This window comes from Labrus bergylta, chromosome 3 (genome assembly GCF_963930695.1).
Source record: "Labrus bergylta chromosome 3, fLabBer1.1, whole genome shotgun sequence".
Classification (NCBI taxonomy): domain Eukaryota; kingdom Metazoa; phylum Chordata; class Actinopteri; order Labriformes; family Labridae; genus Labrus; species Labrus bergylta.
Genome location: NC_089197.1, coordinates 31,952,920 through 31,977,329, shown reverse-complemented (window position 1 = coordinate 31,977,329; position 24,410 = coordinate 31,952,920). Strand labels below are relative to the sequence as shown.

The following is a 24,410-nucleotide window of genomic DNA, read 5'->3' as shown; positions in this document are numbered from 1 at the left end:
ACTCACAGCAAGTTTGCATATGAGTCCACATAAATAAAACATTTAAACGCCATGCATGAATAAAATTGAGGTAATGCATTAAAATTTAACACAAGGCCTTTGTAAGTGAGGTTTGTTGAAACCTGTTGTTCACATACTAAATTCATTACCAGCCTGAACTCGGCCTCGCTGCCTCTGGAGGCTGATAGATAGGATTGCTGCTCATTGCTCCTTTCCTGCGCCCACACCCAGAGGACACAGTGATGGATGATTGGCTGAGGACAGCTGCTGCTCTGCCTCTCAGGGGGGTAACTAATAGAACAGGGGCAAGTGGGCCGGTGCAGAGAGTACAGCACTGAACAGAACAACCTCAGATACGAAAATAATTTTTATTTCTGATCAGTCAGACCTGAGAGTTTTAGATAGCCTCTCTTTACCTTTTAAAAACTTCAGACAAATTATGTGATGAGGGAAATGGCGATGATACCTCAGAGGGTATGAACATGTCCTCCTATAGCCAAACCTAAATTTGTATGACATATTATAAAATAAGCAAAAAAAATCTGAAGGCTCACTTGTTACAGCTGCTTCTCTTTGGCTCGAGATAATAGCCAAAGCATGCATTTTTAATGTGCATCACCTGCTCTGAATTAAATATGCTGTGAAGCACTCTCAGCAACGAGCACGGATGTCCTCTTGCGCTCACTTTGCTTCAACCACTGAGCATGATGCCTGACTTCCTAACATGCTGAAGGCAATGGAGTTTTCTTTACAACATCCTAATGTTGGTTGATTTCAACGAACAGTGTGAGCAAAAACGTCCCTGTTAGGCTCATTTATTTTTTTGCATCTGAACAAAATAAGAACAATATGAGTCCAAGAAAAGCTTTATGTAACTTGATTCAATATTCTTCTCAGCCTACACGGCAGCAACAGCAGAGGTCTCTGCGTAATTGTCTTCTTCTACATTTTTCCATTTCTTACTTTCACAGCAATAGAAAGCAGCTTAGGTCACCTTTCAGACATATATTTCTTAGAAAACTTTTTCTCATTTACTATCTTATATCACTCTCACGTACATAAATACACATTTTTAAAAGCTAGACAGCAAGCAGAACAAGAAGCTCTGAGGAATTTAACAGAAAAGAAAACCTGAGAAAGAAATCTGCAATACGACTGAAAGGTGAGATTACAACCAATCATGTTAACACACAGTTATGCCCAAGGATGATTCAGGGCAGTACCTTTTTTAGTTGTCTTGGTTGAAACATTTTCAACACATTTATCTACAGATCATGTCATGGGTCCATGGAACTTGCTGTAATAAATGCACTAAAGTTAGCTTCTTATAGTGACAGGACAGTGATGTTATTATTCAGGGCATGAGACTCTGGGCCCTGTAAGTAAACACTTTCCATGGACCTATCCCAGCATCCAAGGCTATTCATTCTTGGGTCTTTGTGTACTACTCTCATATTAGTGCCCTTAATATTAAGTCCCCTTAACCCCCTCCCCCCTAGTCTGACACACACACATTGGCTAAGCACCCATGGTCCAATGCAAAGTTGGATGAACTTGCCATGGCTCAGGACAAGGTGATTAACCCAATCATTACAGTTTGACACTAGTTTTTTATTTGGATCCAGAAGATAGCTTATCTAATAAGGCACCACCCTTTGGTGACACACAGTAAAGGCAGAGCTCAGGGGAAACTCCACTTATTTTACATATCAAAGTCTGTTTACAGGACTGGGGGAGTAGTACTGAGTATGTGAAAAAAGTTGTATAAAGCTTTTTGTGGCTCCAGTGGGAGCTGTGAAAAGTCTTCTAAATAGCCTAAAGTGATGTCACTTGGGGTGTCTGTTGGGGCTGAGGGCTAAGAGACGGAAGATTACCTAAAATATCAAAGTTCGGAGTTAGAAACAAGTGAGCTTACAAGGAATCTGTAACCCACATCTCCTCTCAGCTTGGGGCTGAGTTATTGCCAGTGAGCATAACCCACCCAAATCCCTGACCAAGAGTTTGGCTGTTGTCTTGCACTGTGAATAATGTACGTGTCAGGCTATGGCTGCATAAAATGTAAAACATATTTTTAAAATTTCAGTGTGTCTAACAGTGTGACACAGTGGAGGTGTATTGTTGAATGTGTGCTTTTTTTATTGGGGAATGCACAGTCAGTTTTAATGCTGTGTTAAACCATTAGTGAATGCTGAACACAGAAACCTAGCAGCATTAATAGAACTGCTGGTTTGAACTCTCCATAGATGGGGGATGTTAACTGTCTGGCAGGTGGGTAAAAATGTGGCGATTTGGAGAAGGGCTCAGGTAGAACTCGTACAAAAAAGGAATAGGATGTTTTTATGAATTTTCTACACATATAATTTGTTAAAAAGCAAAGAAAATAATAAAAACCCGGTCAAACATTTGAAAGTAAAAACAAAACCCACAGGAAAAAGTGCAAAAAAAAGAAACCTGAAATACTTCAACGACCCAGCAAGCTGCTACCAACAACAACTCCTACAGATTGAATGCCTACATTGATTTGTATAACCCTGCTGGCCCCAGCTTAATTGGACTAAAACATAGAATGAGGGGGAAAAGATCCACTGAAACCTAATCCCATCAGCAACATGTAAATGTAAACAATATTTCAAAGGGAGCAACCAATGATAAAATCTTTCCCATAGGAATTATATATGCTCCATTATCCATCATTAGCCAAGAGTGTCTTTCTCTTTTTGTCTTGTGAAAAGAGAAAGATACTACGAGTTGTAATTTTTTTTCTTTGGCTAAGAAAGTCAAAGAGAACAACGATATAAGTAGGGAAAATTACGTTTAGAAAAAATATTGCAATGGTTATCGGTAATACACCTGCAGATACAAATATGGTGGCAGTGATTGCTGCAGGAAATGTTTGTGAAAAGGTGAGGAACCCTTTCCACATGCCTGTTTGGTTGAGACACATCACCTGGGGATTTTTCTACAGCATTCCTTAAAAATAGCAACATAAGCAGATAGTGTCACAGCACAGGTGTTATTGATAATATCATTTGTTAAGTGAAGGGGCTGTAATTACCACTTAGCCTTACAGCTGTACCAAGTAACTAACAGACCACAGCACATGTTCAGGGTTGTCATTGACAATCCATCACAATCTCAAACAAAAGGATGTCTTTCTAACAGAAGCCGGACATTCTCCCCTTTTCTTCGTCTACTCTCTTTGCCGTCTGACAGGCTCGTATTAGGTATGACTCGCCTTTCTGACATTTGCTGTCCATTCGACAGAACACATGACAACCTGTGAGCGTGATAAAAGGATGTTTCCAAGCGAGGATGGCTCCAGAAGGATGGCTGAGGAAAATGCGAACAGTTTGGTTGTGGTTGCGATCATTGATGGTGCACAAAAACACAAACTGATTCTCCACTTAACCACCCCATCATGGTGTTCAGTTGACACAGGAGTGCAATCCATCGCAACAGAGGCTGTATCATGGAAGGACTGACACTGACGCCATCAATTTCTTAACAGTGGGTTCTTGCTGTTGCCAGTCTGTCTGCAGAATAGATTTCAAGTGTTCTATATAAGAGATAGTGCCCTTAGATGTGGCCAAAATCATAATTTAAATCTCAAAAATATTTGGAACTATAGGGGCCTGTGTCCACTATGGCCGTTTTTTGCGCTGGCAGGACAGGATTCATTAACATTGTGTTCATGTTTGCTTGGTGATATTTCCTTAAATAAAGGAAAACATGAGGCATAGGTAGTTATTATAACTGACCTAACTCTCCCTACTGAGGGAAGGAGTTACATTTTGTAACCTAGCAACAATGAGCCTCAGATGAGAAGCGCTCTGAAACTGAGGTTGTGGGCGCTGCCAGCACACAAAGGGCTGTCAATGGACACAAGCCCTAATTTATGTTTTCCTTCATTTTACAATCAAATTCTTATTCAAATGGGAGGAGAGACCCCTGCTACCCACTTCCAGGACTCTGTACATGGAGTACGCAACCTGACTGCTAAGCCAAATGTCACCCCAAATTCTACACTTTTTAATAGGCTGTAACTCACTTTTTACATAGCAACATCTAAAGATTGCACCTACACGTGAAAAAGCACTACCAAAGGGTTTAAAGTAATGGAAATGTTGTCAGCTTCTGCAGTTCATAGAATAGATATCTGATATGATATGGCAAGAGGACATATTTCTATTCTGAACAGCTCACAGAACACTTGGTCTGGTCTAATACAACCCAGTCTCATGTCAAAATGTGTAATACCTACATTGGTCCACTGCGCAAAACGTAGTAGTTTCACAATAAGGGCTCTAAAATTGTGACATGTCTATGTTTCCTTTTGCCTATTCTTTTGTATAGGTATACCTCAGGTCACGTGACTGCCCAGTTTTCCCCTGGCGAAAAAAAAAACATGGCGGACATCCCTTCTATTTTCGGCGGAAAATGCAATATTTTAAGATAGTTTGAGGCTTAAGTGTCGTTTTGATAACCTTTCTGGCGACAAATGTACATTGTATCTTCATAATCTTTGTTCGGTTTATGTTTATGATCTTTAGTTTGTTCGTTTCTACGAAGATTCTTTCAGGTCTCGATAGAAAAACGTTGGGATATTATGTTTTCTACTGTTGCTATGGTGGTAGCTATAGACGCTATTAACAACGAACCGGAAGGAAGTGGACGTTCGGTTTGTGGCTCTTAAAATGGGTTACATCAGACCCTAGACATCAAACTAAACTCCTATGCAATAAATAATGATTTCTGTTAACATTTTTATGGATGTCTTTCATTACAACCAAATTTAATAAAACGATTGGAACAGATCGATGCATATTAGCAACATTATAAACTATAAAATGTAACAATCCTTGATACATAAAGACAATACTGTACAGTTTGTGTGATTCATATAATTTCATAATTTTATTTAACAAAATAATCCTGACAGATTAGATTAATACCAGAAAATGCAATCAATAAAGTAAACGGCCGGCGATAAGAACTACAAACGGGCGCATGACACTGACATCAAATAATGACGTATAATCGTCACTTGTGAGCGACCTCTTAATTAGATCTTTCAGGGGGTATTTACTGATGTTTTTTAAGGTTGGTTGCAAAAACACATTTTAAATCTGTGTTAACCAAAGATCCCATTCCAGGAATCTCAGCAAAAACCCATTCAAAAAGCCCATTATGCTATGGTCTGCCAGTGTGCTGCTGACATGCGCAATCGTGCAGTCACGCCCACTGTTGGTTTAAAGGCCGAGGGCGCGTTCACTTGCGATTCAACGCCCCCCTCCCCTCCTCTCTCAAAAATCAACTTCCTAGGTCTCTTTTAAGAGATTTTGTGAGCCCACAAGTCACTAAGGCCTCACTCTCAATTTGTCAGACCTTTCACAATTGAAACACTTTTATCAAAACATCAAAAAAGGGTGTTAAAAAGTGTGAAAATGTTCCAAAAGACAGAGGGTCATTCTCCACTATATGCTGCATGCTTTGTGAACAAGACTGATGTTAAAAACTCCTTTTAAAGGTGCTTAAAAGAGCTAATTTGACCATTTGAGGCCTAGCAGAAACATGAAGCCTTTTGACCTGTTCAACCCTGTTGCTCTATGAAAAACATTAAACTGAATATTAAAACCATGACTGATGAAAAATTATATTAACTTTAACTTTTATAAGGAAAGAAGGATTAAAAAAGTACTAGGATGAATTAATATGGAAAAGAGCATAAGAGATCTTTACTTTTAGCCATAATTCTAAACCAAGCACTTAAGGCTGTCCTCCAAGCATATAGTTCCCCAGATTTCATGGTATACTTACACCAAAACAAACAAACAAACAAACAAAATTAAAAAATTAAAGAAACATTTTATGTACTGGGCTTTGAAAAAGTTCTATGAAAGTATGACTGCAAGACCCCTTGCCTATGAAATGAGAATATTTAAGTTTTTGGCTTAGAGCTGAACGACATACATCGTTGGAAAGGTCTCATCCTGGAGAGTAACATATGTGAAGATGAGGTTTCAACATGACCCCTGTTTTGAAATAATGCCCTTTGAACCTTGACCCAAGGGCATGTTTGAAGGCTTATACCTCAGCAACAAAAGGGGCTACAGACATGGGAATAACTGTTTTAGAGAGGTCTTGGAACAAAGTAGCAAGTGAGGGTAGTCAGCTCACCAAAACAACAGGGGGAGCTGCTATATATGGTTAAAATACATTTTAACAAATGTATCAATTATTTTTTAAATATCTGATAACATAAATATGTTAACCATCCAATTAAACTCCCCTGTGTACCCTCAATTAAATATGTATTACTTCTTAGGTAAGGGAAACACTGAGATTTGTCTAAAAGACTACAATTCCTCAGAGTCAAGTCATACAGCTTGATACTGAATGGCGCCATAATTGTAGTCTTTTCAGTTTCCAAAAAAAGGTTGTAACTAGGATTATAAAAGGCTTACAAAAGATATATTCACTGAATATGTCACGGATTTTGTGTGACCGAAGTATTTATTGCATAGTTCATATATGATCTATGTTAAAATAAAGTACATATATCAGTTAATTTCGGATATTTTGACTGTTATTCTAGAAATGGGAATTTCGGTAGTTATGTCTGGCGTTGTGCACAGCGGGAACATAATTAGGGTTGAAAAAAAATTATATCTACCCATTATATCAAATATTTACTAAAGCCGAATGGGTTTTGTAAAGTAATCTAGACTATATATATTGTAAAAAAGTGGTCAAATCAAACCTGTTTTAAAAGATAGTATTAATCTGTCAGGATTATTTTGTTAAATAAAATCATATAAATCACACATGAACTGTACAGTATTGTCTTTATGTATCAAGGATTGTTACATTTTATAGTTTATAATGTTGCTAATATGCATCGATCTGTTCCAATCGTTTTATTAAATTTGGTTGTAATGAAAGAGATCCATAAAAATGTAACAGAAATCATTATTTATTGCATAGGAGTTTAGTTTGATGTCTAGGGTCTGATGTAACCCGTTTTAAGAGCCATGAACCGAACGTCCACTTCCTTCCGGTTCGTTGTTAATAGCGTCCATAGCTATCACCATAGCAACAGTAGAAAACGTAACAGTCCAACGTTTTTTCTGGCGAGACCTGAAAGACTGAATAAACTATATCATTCGCAATGGATTGTGGGATGGGTAGTTCCTTGACTCCGGACGAAAATGATGTACACAGTCTTGAATCTATAGCCTTGTTTCCGTTTGTAACGCCGTTTTGGTGCCGAATTGAATGTACTATAGTCACAAGTGTTGGGGTAGCTTGTTGTCTTGGTCCCAGGTGCCAATCTCTTGATATAAGGATTTTTGTGAAAAATCAATGGAGGATTTGAATGGGAAAATTTAATTCCGGAACCAGAGCAGCCGAAAAAAAAGAGAAGGGAAACGGACGTCCACTTCCTTCCGGTTCGTTGTTAATAGCGTCCATAGCTACCACCATAGCAACAGTAGAAAACATAATATCCCAACGTTTTTCTATCGAGACCTGAAAGAATCTTCGTAGAAACGAACAAACTAAAGATCATAAACATAAACCGAACGAAGATTATGAAGATACAATGTACATTTGTCGCCAGAAAGGTTATCAAAACGACACTTAAGCCTCAAACTATCTTAAAATATTGCAGCAGCATCATGGTAGAAAGAGCATCCTATAATTACTCAATCAGGTGAAGCTGTTTTATATTTATAACAAAGTCTCCCTGTATTATATTTAAACAATAGGTTATTAACACGTCAACTAATTGAGAGAATGGCTCTGACAACATCCCTGTTGGTATGGTTACACATTTTAGATCAAGGTAATACCTAGCTATAGCATTAATTGTCAGAGCAGTTAACAGACAGTTTCACCAGAACTACTCCATAGGTGTCAAATTGTAAGGAATTATTTAACACCCACGCAGCCGGAATCAAATATCCACAAAGACTATAAAAACGAGGTTGCAAAGAAGCCATTACACACAGATACAGATATGTCAAGCATTGTGGCAATGCGGGTCAAGTCAAACAGTCAGGGACAAAAAAAAACCTGCAGTAACAGAAGTCAATGAGAGCTTGGTGTAGAGTCAAATGTCAAGGTCCGACATCTGACCTCAGACAAGTCATGAAGAGGGAGATCCAGTGCAAGATGTGCCAGGAATATTTAATTTGTAGCAAGAACAGATTTTCTTTTTACTGGAAGAGCTTTGCAGAGGGGAAATGCTAAACGCAATTTCCAGCTGTCTCCATCTACTTTGTTTTTATTCACACTGAATCCATTTACTGCACAGGTGATGGTTGTTTTCTGAATCTCTCATACACTGCAGCAGGCTCTTTGTTTAATCTACCATGCATCCACACTCCCTCGAGGTTCTGCTTTGGAGATAATAACATGCAACGCTTCACTGGGCGTGGCCGACTGCATCATGCATGCAAAAGGAACAACAATGCTCATTTCCACTTTCAAGAGCTGGGTGTTTTTGTTGAAAATATACTGTCAGCTTTTTACAGTGGTATTTACACAATTGGCCCAATACCTCTGACATAGAAACATCCTCAACATTGCTGTTAAAAAGCATAAATACTTGCACTGTTTGCAGGGTTAGTGATCGCAAAAGGCTTGAAAGACTTAGCGGCGTGACTTTCCAGTCAGGATTTGTTGTTGTGGTTCCATGGGGAGAGTTGAGAGGATAGAATGGTTTCATTTGGGTCAGGTCAGACATGCAGTTTGAGCCCCAGAGTACATTTGAAAGAGCTGAAACAACGCTCTTAGAAGAAGCAGGGAGCTGGCTTGAGTGTTGTGGCTGCCCGGTAGTGCTTTTAGCATGCCCTGTGGATTCTTTGCGTACATTAAGTGGTTTGGGGTTTGTGTCACAAGCCTTTCTACAACCTGCTGTGACTTTGTAAATGTCCTTGACTACAGATTTGAAAAAATGTAAGTGCCACAGGTAATGCCAGTAGGAAACCCTGAAGATTACTTTCTCTTAAAGCCTTTAACAGAGGGAATAGGTTGCTCAAAGGTTATTATGGTGAATAGGGTTTAATAATTGGTATTTGATGGTCACGCAAAATATTTCAAAAGTTTATTTTTTACTTTTTTTTAAATCTTGCAAAATAATCAAACTTTTCTTTTGTAAAATGTATACTACCTGGTGCCTTTAAAAAGTTATAGTTCTGCTTTGAGTGTTCTCACAGAAGAGTTTTGTTTCACACAAGATTTTCTACTTTGGAGCACAACTCTGCATAAAAAGAATAAAAAAATCCAAGGCTGTTGCTTCCTAGGTGATTTTCAGTGATCAGAGAGAATGTGATTTAAGGTGATGATATGCAGAGGAAACATCCTCGTCTGGCAGATGGCTGCTACAGAGGTATGAAAGTGCTCCCTTTGGCAGTGAGCACATGTTGCTGCATCGCTGCCTCCAACTTAGAATTCAGCAGAGATAGAAGAAGGTCTGCTGGCACTTATGCAAGACCCTCACTGCCTTAGATATCTATACTCTGCTCAATATCCGGCTGAAAAATGCTAAGATTCACAATATCTATTGTTGAGGTGCTGTAAAGGATTTTCTTTTTTTTTCTGTGAGTCTGCCCCCTTAGAGAGTTAACTGTGTGTAATGTAAAATAAAAGGTTCTCGGCTGCAGAATGATTGAAAGATCACAATGATTCTTATATTCAGTTGATTATACATTGACCAAAACATAACTGTGGATACTATATTCCATTTCTGCCAATAGATCATCCATTCTTACACAATGGACCTTAAAGCCTTTGGAAACCCAAATCCATAAAACCTTCTAACTATGTTATTAGGATCTAATGTAATTAATTTCAACTCTCTTAAAAGCAGAATGTGTGACATTTTACACATAAATACAGCAGAAATCAGTCGTGACTGTCTACAATGAGTGAGAAGCGTGAGTCCCGCTGGGTGTGTTATTGTCGGGCCGTGTTTACATCATGTTTACATGGACGGGACAGCCCTGAGTATAAAGTGTTTGAGTCAAGGACGAGAGAAAGAAAGAAGAACATAGCCTACTCATTGCTTATTTGGATGTCACATAGATGTCTTCAGATCACGATCATTCTGTGTCAATGTATGTGCAATATGAAGCTAACCAAGGTGTGCTAACATTAGCCTGCTAACACAACAATGAAGGCCACAGGCAATCAAGCAAAGAACAATTTTGCCCGCCACTTGCGCTTAATGGTGCGTTGTAATTCATAACTCCTTTGTGCGAACGCGAATGGAGAGGGGTTGGAGGTTTGCCGCTGAAGGAGAGCGGACGATTCAGAATAGCGGAGGTGTCCTAAAAAACATAAGTTTGTTTTGGTTTCATGCTGGAGCTCAATTCGTATAAGTTTAAAGTATAAGAGATGAATTCTCAACCGTTTGTTGAGATTTTGTCATTTAAGTGTCTAAAACACTTCTAACATTGGGTGTGAAGTGTGTGGAAGCGATTAGTGATCAAAATTCAAATGATAAAGCTAATTAAATGAAAATGCATTAACAGAAATGCTTTTTAATTCTCAGAATATGGGTGTATTATTTGACCTTTATTTAAAATGAATATTCAGTCATCCAGTTTGCATTATACTTTTAGTCTCTATGTATGCATATTGTATGACATAATTCAAATGAAAACGAAATGGTCTTTGGCTTTTCGTTTTCAAACTTGCCGTGCTAAAAAGTGATCATAATTCAAACCAACTCGAAAATGAAATGGCAAAGTAGACAGCGCAGGAAAGTGACGTCAGACTCCAGCTGCCAGGCAGGTGAACGTAATATTTACAGTCTATGAGGCGAGCGGGCAGAACACGCAATACGATCCATAGAAGTGTGCGGGTTTAGTTTGGTGATTTTTCACATAATTAATTTCAAACTAGTATTAAAATATGCCCAAGCAAGTGCAACAAAACTACTCTGATCCTGTTCAGTCTGCATTCATAAGTCTGAGCCAACAGCCTCACGGTTTGCCCTTTTGCGTTTACGTAGCTAGCTATGTTCTCCCTGTAATTTATCTGTTTAGCTATCTGAATTCGTTCCCTCTCCATCTTTCTCTCTCTCTCTCCCTCCCTCCTTGCTCCTTCATGCTGGTGTGTGCCGTTCCTGGCTGCACATCCACCGGTGAAGCTGACAGCTTGTCATGCAGTGGATTTGGAGAAACAGTGGGCAGTGTTTTTATGAGCTGTGGTGGAGTTGTGCAAAAGCTGCTGTGCTTATTCGCCCCCAAGACCGGTTAACCAGTTATGCACAGGAAGCTCTGAGGCTTTGCCAAATGGCTTTGTTTTGCACCAGGAAAGTGTCCTGCCTCCCTTTGCCTTCCTGCTGAAAGCCAACAGATCGACGAGTCAGGCAGCGCAGCTTCACTGGTCACTCGTGTTGAATTTAGTTTTTTATTCAAACAGAAAAACACAATAAAAAAGTCTATTTTCCAGTACATCACCATTTTCTTTACACGATTCATTTTGACGTAACGAAGGAGAAAAGATATTCAAAAAGTGCCACTGCTAGCTCCATTAGGATGGCTAGGTATCCCAGGATGCTTTGAGCAGTGAGTAGGACAGTTACAATTCACAATGAATGGGGGCACATTTTGACTGAATTATATGAGCTGCCACGCCCACACAGTCCTGAGAAATGACCAAAGCTGCAAGATTAGCTGTTTTTTAACAAGGTTTTCTAATAGTTATGAATGTTTATTTTCACTTAAATTTTTGTGGATGTTTAATGAAACATTGTATTTTTATATCAAATGTGTATTTTTAATATATTTAGTCAGGTTTTCAGGGACTTGAAATTTATAATTTAACCATGTGATTCCCTGTGACTTATAGCAAAATTGGGTGTGGGTCAACTCTCCCAAAAGATGAGTCAATAACCCAAAACCCTTTGGGCTTAAAATAAGAGTGTTCCCAGTTATGATGCAATGTGTCATGCCAATGTCTTATTTCAATTTGCCTCTAAGTCAATGTTTATTTCATTCAATTGCGTCAGCAGGCAGCTAAGGCCAGGACCTGAAATGACAAGGTTAAGTAAGTTAGTGTTTATTACTACTCTGAGTAAGTGCTGTTAAAATTGCTTGATAATGAGGCAGTGTCTTAAAAATGCATTTATGTGAAAACTGTGGATCAACTGATGATGTTTTTAAATTGTGTTGTAGAGATAGCATCAGAAGCAAATATCATGTCACTGCTTCTTCAGTAATTGCGTTAAGCAGTTTCATGTTTTACTTCAAGGAAGCTTGAAGTAACATTTGTCACTGAATTGCTCTTTTTGGAAGATAACTAATTTAGTCTTAAAGGAGCAATATGTAAATCTGGCACCTAGTCCAAATTCAAAACAATGTAGAGAACTGTCTCCCCCTGCCCAATCCTCCATAGAGTCGATGGTCACGCAGGTTGCCATGTCATGGACACTGAAGCTTCAGTGTTTAGCCAGCTCTGCATCGGACTTGAAAACATTCTGCTTTCTAACCTCTTTTTTTTCTTAAATTTTTCAAAAGCATCTCCGATATTTATCCTAGTTTTACCACGTTTCTGGTGGGGGAGCTTATTAGAAAAATCCAGAGGCAATACCGCCGTTACAATCGACATCTAAAAGCACTCGTTGAAACAGCTGTCAACAAGCGGGTAAGGTTAAACTAACATTAGCACAATAGCATACTGGGAGAAAGAATGCTGCGCTCTGTAAACAAAAACAGGAAGGTGATTATTCAGCACAAATCACATATGAGAATTGAAGCAAATAAGTTAACGCTGGAGTTATACTCCCAAGTAACTAGTTGCTTTTGTAATGCAGTAACTCCTTTAGTAACTCAGTCACTTTTTCACTCTTTTGTATAGCGGCCACAACCCTGTATCTGAACCAGTTTGCTTGACCGCTTCCATCGCTATAGCATCTGTTGGTTTGCTGTGACAACTGGTCAGAGGGGCGTCCAAAACGGCAGTGTGGGGGTGCCTTAAAACCGCCTCTCTGGTCAAAACAAATCCAGACCATTCTGGACCTGAATCTCCACTTAGAAGGACAAACTGACTGCTGCATTGTTGACAGAGAAGCCAGCACTTCAACATAGCATGTTTCCTTAATGTCTGAAAGGTCGTTTTATGATTTCATTAAATAGATATCTTATATATTGATCCTTTCAGTAACAGCTATTCACCGTGATTTAGTTTACACAGAAAACTACATTCGGAAGCTATTTGGATCAGGCTAACTGTAGTAATTAGCAACAGCATAATTTGTTAGAGCTTTGTTTTCCCCTGCATTTGGCTAATGGTGATTTTGGTTAACAGTTGAGAACAGTTTGAGGCTAACATATCTTGGATGCTTGCTAGCTTAGTAATGTTGCATCAAGGGTAGAACATGGCAGATACTAAAGCCAAATGTGTGCCTGTCCAACTAATGAAGCCATGACTCATCACTTTATTCTTCCCTGAAAGAGATAGGTCATCTTGTGGCCCTAACGCAAACATTAATCCTCCAAACTCAAATAAAACCCTCCCTAAGCACATCACCTGAGCAGCAGACTCATGCTTTGAAATATATAAATGCCAAAAGTCACTGAGGTTGTTAATGTTCCTCTAAGAAAAAGAGGCTGAAGAAAATAGCTGAAGTTAAAGAGAATCAGACTTTGCAACAACAAGAAAGGCAAGGTAAGACAGCATAAGACATTGTGGTTCACAGACAACAACAAAGTCTATTACCCACAGCCAGTTGACTTTGCATTAACAGTCTGCATTTTTAAACATCCTGAGCTGTCTATCCGAGCATTTGAAGATAGTTGACATACAAAGGAAATGTACAGCCTATGGTTTATCCCTCCTACATGTCTTTATGCCTGGTGTAATGACTTTTGTCCACAGCCTGATACTGGGGCACTCAGCCAAGGGATTGGCTGCCCACACTGTGCCTCACTTGTCAATTGATCAGGGTCTGACTCCAGCTTAGTGAACCCTCAGTGCAGACCTCAAATGAGGCACAGCACGAATGCATTCATCTTCATCTGAGGCACACAGGATAAAGTATCAGGGAGTTATTGTGTAACAGAGGTGGTTACAAGGAAAGCACTGAAACCAGAAGATTTTTCACCTCTATTTCTGGCGCTTAAAGTGCTTTTGCTATCACATAAGATCTGCGCTGTGTCCATTATGAAGCTGTATTGTAGACCTTCTTCTCTTGTCTATCTAATTACATGGGGCCTTTGTGCTGTTTGTGTTTGTGGTATTCTGTTGTGAGATGCCCCAGCCTTGCACAGTGCTGCAGTACTAACATTTGCAAAATGCTGTGTAAAGTAGTTTGACACAAGTGTCTAGGAAGGTGGTAGGAAGGTAAACTCAGCAGATAACGTTTTTTCTGGAGGTGAGTATTTATTTACTGTAAGTAACCCAACACTTGTTAACTTAATAAAACAACAAAAGTTCAATTAAGAATAAGGTAAAGTAACTCATACTTAAATCAAATTAAGGACCGTGTTTAAGGCAGCACGTCCTCACCTCTTCCTCCTGCAGGAACAAATGTCTCCTGGTTTTATCAAATCAAATCAAATCAAGTGTATTTGTATAGCACATTTAAAAACAGCTTCATCTGACCAAACTGCTTTTTTAATAGACTGCCCCATTAACAAAATGGCCGCAGCTGGGTTCAGCACAACTCCAATTGGGAGTTTCACTTTTCTCTTACAGTAAAGAAATACAAATAAACCCTTACATTAACATCAGATCATTTACTCCACTAAATGAAATTAAAATAAGTCAATTATATTTTACCCGTTACATATGAAAGAAATGATTAGACAGAAAACATTTCTCAGAAACAAAACCCCTTAAGATGGTCTGCCCCAGTGATGTCAGCGATGACATCATCAACCTTATAAATACCCAGGAAGCGCTGGGCCAGCCCCTGTAGCTGCGTTGGACCACATGGAGAACTGGTCAACAGATCAAGCGAAAGTCAGTATGGATATCAGACAAACAATGATATTTTGCAAATCCAGAAACTAAATAAAAATGACTGAACTAAATCAAGACTGTGTGTTTGCTTTAAGTTGATTTATACTTTGATGTGACCTGTAACTCAATGCTAACACAAACAATCCTGGGATAGTAAGTGCTGCAATGTTACACAAGCAAAAAATACATTATAGCAAAATACACAACTGTAAAGAATAACATGATTTGATATTAAATGAAGATTTAAGTGACAAGTGGTGAATAAGAAAAGAGCATCTCACCCACTTTGTCACATGCTGCTCAAGAACACATCCCTGTTATCTATGGTGTAGTATTGAGTTGTATCGTATCATAACTAATCGTAATGTATGATATCCTACTGGAACATAAGTGACGTATCGTATCATAACTAATTGAAATGTATTGTATCAAAATGTATCATAGCGTAACTTATTGGAACTAATCGTATCGTTATATATCGTATCAAGTCGTGTTCTATCATAACGTAAAGTATCGTAACGTATCATATCAGAACTAATTGCAATGTATCGTAAAGGAACTCATTGTAACCTAATTGTACCAGAACTAAGAGAAAAATATCATATCAGAGCCAATCGCAACGTAACTTACTGGAACTAATCATATCAGAATGTAACGTAACGTATCACATGAAATCGTACACTATATTATTGTAAAGTATTGGAACGTACCACAACAAATAGTGTTGGTACTCGTATTTTATTCTATTCTTTAGCTTCATTTTGTTTTGTATCATGTAGTATTGTGTTGTTTGGTATTATATGCTATTGTATGGTATCGCATTGCACTGTATCCAATCATAGTGTATTGTATTGTTTTAAACTGTGTTGTGCAGTATAGCATTGTGTTGTATCACATCACATCACATCGCATTCGCATCATATCATCTGATGATATTTTTTCGTCTCATATCAGGTCATGTCTAATGTATAGAATATAATATCATTAGCTTTTGTTTCGCACCTTGTTGAGTCATATTGTGCCATCTCACATCATGACACAAGTTGCAACAATGAAAGCCTGTTGCCCTCAATTTTTCACCTTCTTTCTAAATCTTTATTTTTCTACTGCATCTTTTTGATAAATCTCCTCTGTGCCAGAATGTAAGTGACAGCGGTGAAAGCTTTTTGAATCTTTGACCTGTGAGAAATTGGAGACATTTGTTGTGCTGTTTACCGGTCAATATCAGCAAATGAAACTGCTCACTCAGATGGAGAATTCTGGATTTATTCAGTGTAATTTATGAAACTGTTGCACATGCCCATTCATCATAATCAATCAAAAAGCAGCTGGGCCAAAAGAGCAATTTGGAGAGTTGTGCCATTGCTGAGTCTGTAATAAGTTTGAGGAAGATTATATAAGGCAATATTGCACCTCTGGGTCCAGTTTGTGTCAGCATATAATGAATCATTCATTAGTTGAGATCCATAACTTACAAATACATCCACAGGTTAACAGAGAGAAAAGACAGTAACAGATGAAAATGATTTGAGTGAACAGCAGAGTTGATCTAAAGTAACAGAGATCAAGCTGTACAGATGTTAATAACATATGGACCAGAATGCTTTTTTTCAATACACTGAACATGTCAGAAGCATCTGCATGTCCTGATTTTTTTGCATAACAACCATGAGCGGTGCTAAAAACTAAAATACTTTCAGAAAGTAATGAGAAAGACATACTTTTGCAAGACAGTAACACTGTTATGGGGGTTCTTTATAATTGGAAACCACTTGCTGTTTGCTCTGGGCAGACTTTGGATCCCAACACTATTGATTATGAGTTACACCAGATGCCAGAGTTGGATGAGCGATGAGCAGCGAGAGGATGGAAGTGATGAGTGTGCCATGAGGGGGTTGTTTGTCTTTTGGCCAGGGAATTATGTCAAGACTCACAACCTCCAAAATCCATCAGAAACTGGCTGTCCAACCAACTACATGTTCATTAAAGCCCCTGGACATTTGGCTTGAAATAGTGAAAATGCATATTTATTATCAGAGCTGACTGAGTTTATGCATTGACAAAAATCTGAGTGCAAATAAATGTTAAAAAGCTCATTGGTCTTTACAGCTCATTTTACTGGTAAGAGCATTTTTCAAGACTGTGTGGGTGTGGCCAATCACATTATTATTGACATCCACCTTGTTCCACACAGCCATAGTTTATCAGAAAATCAGTGTGACTGTTTGAGTCAGAATCAGAGGAGCTACAGAATAGGAGAAGGCCTGTGATCAGGATTTATCATTTTGATTTGTTACTAAGTGTTGAATCAAAAAACAGGGGCACCACACAGGGCGAAGGAGTTAAAGGCTTTATATGCATCCAGCAGATGTCGCCCTTGAGCACCAGCATGAAACCAAAACAACTCTCACTGCACTGTTGTGTTAGCATGCTAATGCTAGCGATCTTTATTATGCTCGTATCTTTACACTGCATGTAAATTTACCTGAAATGAGCGTGATCTAGAAACACAGTTAAGCAGTGAGTACAGTATGTTATTCTTCTTTTCTCTAGTCCCTCAATTAAACAACTTTTATATGTGAGGGGAGGAGTCAGCCAGCCGGCCGTCCCGGCGATGTAAACAAACTGAAGATAGGACTCGGAAAATTTGTAAAGCATCACAGACAGTGGGACTCGGGTGTTACACCCATTGTAGACAGTCATGACTCACAGAGTTATTTTCAGAGGATATACTTGATTTCTATTACATTTAAGTGTGAAAAATCACATATAAAGCATTAAACCTGTAGCAGATGCAAGATGCATCAGGGCCTCTATATATGGAGCACCTCCTCTACCAATTTAACTAAACCAGCATCCGACACATTCAAAGTTAGCATAGATGCCCCCATTTGTTCTCAAACCAATGTTATTGATGCAAGTCTCAATTATGACTCAGCTAGTTCTATATTATTACCCAACTAAACTCCCCCCAGCATAAAAATAATCATCATCAGCCTGAACTTAAAGGAGCAATTTATAACATAACTACTGAATGAAATCATAAAATGACCTTACTATTTTTTATCAGACATTAAAGAAACATGCTATATTGAAGTGAAGCTTCTCTGACAACAATGAAGCAGCTAGTATGTCCTCCTAAGTGGAGATAGGGTCCAGAATGGTCTGTATCTGTTTTCACCACAGAAGAAGCAGTGTTAAAGGCGACCCCCCACACGGCCGTTTTGGACGCCCCTCGGTTTGCCAGATATGAAACCAGGTATCACGCTAAACCAACAGGTGTTGCAGCAATGAAAGCGGGCAAGCAACCATGTTCAGATATAACTGATTCTACCTGAGCTTACAAGCCTCTGCATTTTTCAAATAAGCTTGACTACCAGAAAAACACTAGGATCAATATTGGAGATCCTTTTGAAAAATGAATAGAGGTTATACCACAGAAAGGTTTCAAGACCATTGCAGGGCTCATTAAAGACTGAAGCTTAGTGTCCGTGACATGGCAACCCGTGTGGACATATACTCTAGAGAGGAGGGGGCGGGGGAGACAGCTCTCTCCAATGTTTTGAATTTGGACATCAGTACTCAATTTAAATGCTAAGTGTCAGAGTTACATATTGCTCCTATAACTACCTCAGCTGAACATAGACAACCTTTCATAATATTCTAAACTACCTACCATCAATATTTGGCCAACAAACAATACCTGGGTGGAAACAGCCAAACAGCTGTGTCTAATCCTAGGATTGGAGACTTGAATTATTCTTGTATTAATTTACAAAGTGTAACCATGCCCAATTCAAATAAAAGCACAATGTTCTGAAGTTAAGCTGAAACTAATTTCTGAAACGTTTCAAAATGCTTTCTATCAGCCGATGCACATTGAAAGCTGTAGTGTATGTTTAAAAGGCTATAGATTTGAGTCGCCAGAGGCTTTAAAAAACAGTAAATATGTTACCACGTGCCTTCCAAACATTCTTTTAAATGACCCCTCCAACTTGACGACTTTGTTTCTTGTAAAGCACACAAAATAATGTAACGCCTCATCATGTTAAGACAGTGAAAATCCTATGTTACAGACAGTGTAGTGAATGTATTTCTTCAATGAAGATCATACAGGCGACACACATCTTTGCTGTCTTATCTGCAAAAAAATCACAAATTTCTTTGTCAAAAATGTCGTCCCATTGAAGTCCTATTAAAAAATGTATGATTAGACTTTTCACACTGAGTGACAAAAAATAGTCACCACCGAACATCTTCAGCATATTTTCCAGTCGGGTGTGCTGATATACCACACACAGCTAACGGCCCACAGTCCCACCAGAGACGCTCTGCAGCTGCTGTGCTGGTGTTTCTTAGATCTTCAGGACTTGGGCGATGTTTTGCCCCACTTACATGCAGCCGCTTTGTGAATTAAAAAAGGCTCCACAATAAAGCCTGCTTGTGCTGCGGATAGCAAAGCCTTCCTGTGGGTCTGAATTAGTGTTCTTGGACTTGTACCCAGAGTCCCCTCCAGCCAAACAAAGCTGTGAGGAGATTTTGTTTTGTTTGCCACCTCAGACCAGCAGAGGGAGGTGTGCTCAAGTCAGGAGGAGGAAAGCTGGAGTGTATTCAGCTCTGCCTGCTGGAGCAACGGATGTTTCTTAGCTGCCACACCCTGAAATAAGAGCACTTCCTGACAAAACCACACACACATGCTATGATATATGATGTCGATGTGAACATAAACACTGGTGAAATAGAATGATTTCCAATATTGCACATCTGTTTCAAACACGGCCAACAGTAACATCTGGTGTCTCAACATGTTTCATCTTGGCCTACTTGTAAGCATAGCAGGTTAAAATAATGATAAACAATTATTACATTACCTCTGAAAACCTCCAGTAGTGGAGGTGTGTGTGTGTGTGTGTGTGTGTGTGTGTGTGTGTGTGTGTGTGTGTGTGTGTGTGTGTGTGTGTGTGTGTGTGTGTGTGTGTGTGTGTGTGTGTGCGTGTGTGCGTGTGTGCGTGCGTGCAGTTTGAGGGTTCAAATATGTCCTTGTCTGTGCATCAGTAGAGTTTCCCTCAGGATCTGAAGTGAGAATTTTACTTCTAAGCTTCCAGTTAAAAAACAAAAGTAAAAAACATACTGTTTCTGTAGACCTAAGTGATCCTTCTCCCTCCTGCACAGAGCAGAGGGCTAATATTATGAGTATTTAAATGACAAAAACAGGCTAAAGAAAGCCCTCTTCTGCAGGGCTTTATGAAAAAGTCTGAGATGAATTATGCACATCCACTGGCTTCTGATATCCATCCCACAGGGCCTTTCCTCTTTTCATTAAAAGCTCTATTTTCTCCAACTTCGTGTCCCCCTTTTTTCCTTTTTTTTTTTAAATAGAAAATGACTTAGCAAAATCCTTTGGTTCAAATCAGTGCACGATTAAATGGCTTATTGTGTGTGCCTTTTCTGTGGCTGAGGGCTGTTCACTAGCTTGGGGCTATAATATTACACTGGCATAAGAGAGAGGGAATTCGGGGGGGTATTGTGGCAATAAACTACAAGACCTCAAATCACAACAATCACACTTAAAGCAATTCCTGTACTGCAGAGCCAAGCAGGAGTTTTTGAAAGTCTGAAACACAACCTTTATCAGATCACATATCTGGCAGTATTGTCTATTTGCCCATCTTGGTCTTAAATCCAAACTGCTTCAACTAAAAATAAATCAGCCAAATGCAATCTGATGAGATTAATGGCACTCAGATTAGTCTTTCTTACATTTATTCTGGATAGTAATCTAATTAATTTGAAGACAGAGCATGTCCAGACAACAGAAGACGAGTTACAGACAGAGAAGTCAATCGAGACACTGACAAAGGGCAACATCAACTACATACGAGCTCACCTGCAAAAGCTGAAAAATATATTTACACTTTTTAAAATAAAAGGAACAACCCCCCCTCAGATCCCCCACCACCTTTAGTCAGAATCCATGAGGGGAATCAAGATAGACAGCTTGTGTGGGGGTGTTACTGGTAGACGGGTTAGGAGTAAACCTTTCTACAGAATTCTGTAAGGACTGAGGGGGATAAAAAAAAGTAATAAATCCCTGAGTGTAAGCCTTAGCAGAAATGTTTATGTTTCATGTAAGAGGATAAGTTGGTAGGATGGAGTTTTTTTAATGATTTTTGATTAGGGATTGAAAAACAAGGTGCATATAAGTTATTTCTGGGGACATATAGACGCTTAAATATTATCTTTGCATATAGACAAATACATTTTAGACAAAACTCGTCCTAAATTGAGATGTGCCTATAAATGTCTCATATTCTAACACAGACATCAGCCCCACGTTTTCAAAGCCACTATTAATAAGTCATTCACTCGTGATTAATGCACTCAGACTTCTTTGCACTGATGTTTATCTGCACATCTCTGATTAAAGCACAGATCTAGTTTAAACTCTCTGCCGCCTCTACAGTAGCTCCGCTGCATTTATAACAGGAGTGCACATCGTACTGTATCCTCTTGCAGCCGAGTCATCCCGCCATTCGGAAGCTCAAAACCGGGGTTTTAATAATGATGGGACACGGAGCTCATCCATATTAGAGGAGTCTTTAATGAACTCAGACCGTAAAAGACACTCCTCCCGCTCCCGGCTGGCACCGCTCCTCTCCACTCCCGTAGCTTCCCCAGACGCTGCGCGGGAGGACACAGCCTCATCTTTATCAGGGTCTGCATCGCCTTCAAGACAAAGAGAACACCGCCAAGTGAGGATGTGCTCCACTAGCAAGAGGAGAGGCCAGTCTTAAAAGTCATTATTTCTGCAGCCGTGCCCGCCCGGAGGCAAGACACGGCACCGGTTCCTTGGAGACTCTTTGCGGGGATGCGCAAAGATGTGAGTAAAGAGCGCGGAGCAGCGTTGTGATTGGTCATACCCTCTCTGAAAGCATCAGACACACGACGAGGCATGTTTGCTCCTGCCAGAGCAGCAACGAGGTGGCATCAAACTTGAAGGGGAGACGCGTTGTCAGAGTGCACAGTCCGTTGCGTTCGCAGCGTCAACCATCAACTCGCATCATTTTCCCCCGAAGAGGCGGACGCGCTCTCCGTGGTGCTGAAACACAAACACTCCGCGGATCAACTAGTGTAGAAGAAGAAGGTACTCTCACTCTGCCACCTGCTCCCGAGCTGCATGCTACTTGGAACACAGCTACAGTGAGGTAAGTCCAATACTGCATACTGTTAAAAGACTGTGCCTTTATTCAAGCTGTTTTGCTTTGTGATACTACACCACTGCCTCTAAAAAACTCCACATTGTGTATTCCGTGTGTCGTTTCCTGTGACCCCAGAGAGTCTGTGTGCTATATTTTGAAGTTTCATCTTATAGATTAATTATTGTCAAAGTCCAATCTTCAACCTCACTAGAGCGGGTTTACTCATAATCTGCTGAAAGGAAAACTATTGAGCAGCAGTCTTCACTGATAGTGAAATCTCAGGTGTTGTGCTTTCTATTATGAAGTTACTTACTTTGCAAAATTTCCCTTGATGTTCATTCAGCTATTCCCTACAAAATGAGTTTTTCCTCCCTGCGGATGTGGCTTCAACTCTATGAGCAACAAACTTTGAGAATTAATGCAGTGCTTGTTTTCCCTGTTTATAAAGTGCAATGCTTCAAACAGTCCATTTACTTTAAATTAGGTAATGAGTAGAGACAATAGAGTTGATATACAAATTAAGCTTTTTTTTGCCTCCCCCTCAATGCAGTTAGTTAAACATGTTGAGGTTTAAGACAGGACAGGGTCATCCTCTGCATGATGAGGGATGTTTTTATTTAGACTTTGTTTCTGCTGCATACCTCATCACCTACAGTAAAGACTCTTTGTGTTGGAGCAGTGACAGACACAGCCAGCTGTTTGTTTGCAGTCTGCTGCTACCTGATAACTTCATGCAGCCACACATCCATATAGGACAGCTTTTATGTGTCATTTTTTCTCTGCTTCTGGTTCCCTGCCTTTAAAAATCACTCTTTGTTCAGCGTCTTTAAGTAAAAACTTTGTAAGTGATAACAATGGTCGGGGATCCATTCTACTTTTTTAGTTTGTTGGCAAACCTGCAACTGGAGTACAATCAGGAAATAGAAGGGATCTGGACAGAGTTTGTTTGTGTGCGTGTATGTGCGTGCGTGCGTGTGTTTATGTGTTTGTTTGTGTGTTGGTGTGTGTGTGTGTGTTGTTTGGATGACTGTGTGTGTGTTGTTTGGGTGTCACATTGGATTGGTGTGTTCAACAGACTATAAAAATAGCCGGTGCACACTAACCGGCCCTGGGGCATTTATTATTTTGGGTTAAGCTACTTTTATGATGCAAATGATTTTTGCTACGTCATCTAGAAACACAACGTTGGTGCAGTGATTTTAAAACTCTTGATCATCCAATAAAATTAAGAAATGAAAAAAAGGTTTCGAATACAACTTAATGTGCGAATGTGTCTTAAACATTTCTACAACATGCCCCCCCCTTGTCTTTCTCATTATGTTGGCTGGTGGTCAGCCAAAAAGATTGCAGTTTAAGATCTAGAAGATCTTACGCAGTGTTGTAATTGAAAGTACTGAGACTTACTCGCTTTAATTAATCACCCTGTTGAGCTGAGAGGGAGCGTGGGTGTCATCAAAGCAGAACAAGGCCCCTTTGAGGTTGGAAACTCGCGGCTGAATGACTTAAGTTCTGATCAATTTCAAACAGGGTGACTTAATTCCAAAGTCTTTTGTATTGAAATACTTTGGGTGTTTTGTGTTTCAGTCATTAGGGCAGTTAGCTGCAAAACTCTGTGGGATTGTGGGAGACTTCATGAACATTGGTGGCTCTTATCTCTCCAGTTTTTTGACTCTTTATATGCATGGATTATAAAACTGCAGAAAGACTGAAGGACTATCGTAATTGTTTGCAGGTTCCACTTAGGTGTCTGTGATTTGCTTGCATGTGAAAATGTAACACCTCTGAAGGACAGGTGAGAAATCGTTCCAGTGTCCAAGCCTTGCATGCCTGTACTAGATGTGATCCTCCTCTTATCTTGCCAGACTTTATCATCCCTGAGAAAACCAGCTGCATTTTCAGATGAAAAGCTTGTTATGGCACTTGACCTGTGCACCAGATTTTTGATATTCACTCCTCATGCACAGACAGGTAGGGTTGCTTTAATCAATTACTGCACCGTCCTCCAGCCTGCGAGTCGGGGGGAGCGCAGGTGTCATCAAAGCAGAATGAGGCTCCTTTGAGGTGGGGGGAGACGTGGGACTCAATGACTTCACTCAGCTGGGTCACTGGACACACAGCCGAGCTTTGACGCGTACAAATTGTGCTTGAAGATGCTGCGTTGATCCTGGGAGGCTCTGCGGCTGGCAGGGGACCAGCAGAGCGGGGACATTGCACTCCAGATGGCCCGGAGAGGCCAAG

The 24,410-nt window shown here is 39.7% G+C and overlaps 1 protein-coding gene across 2 annotated transcripts in view; it reads left to right on the top strand.

Moving 5' to 3' along the window:
* The first annotated feature begins 16,229 nt into the window (after positions 1-16,229).
* The window catches only part of LOC109997254 (carbohydrate sulfotransferase 8), a 224,845-nt gene continuing 216,664 nt past the window's right edge, over positions 16,230-24,410 (top strand). For both annotated transcript variants that reach the window (XM_065953150.1, XM_020651703.3), the window contains exon 1: positions 16,230-22,178. The gene's annotated coding sequence lies outside the window, so the exon portion shown is untranslated. The remainder of the gene's footprint in view (positions 22,179-24,410) is intronic.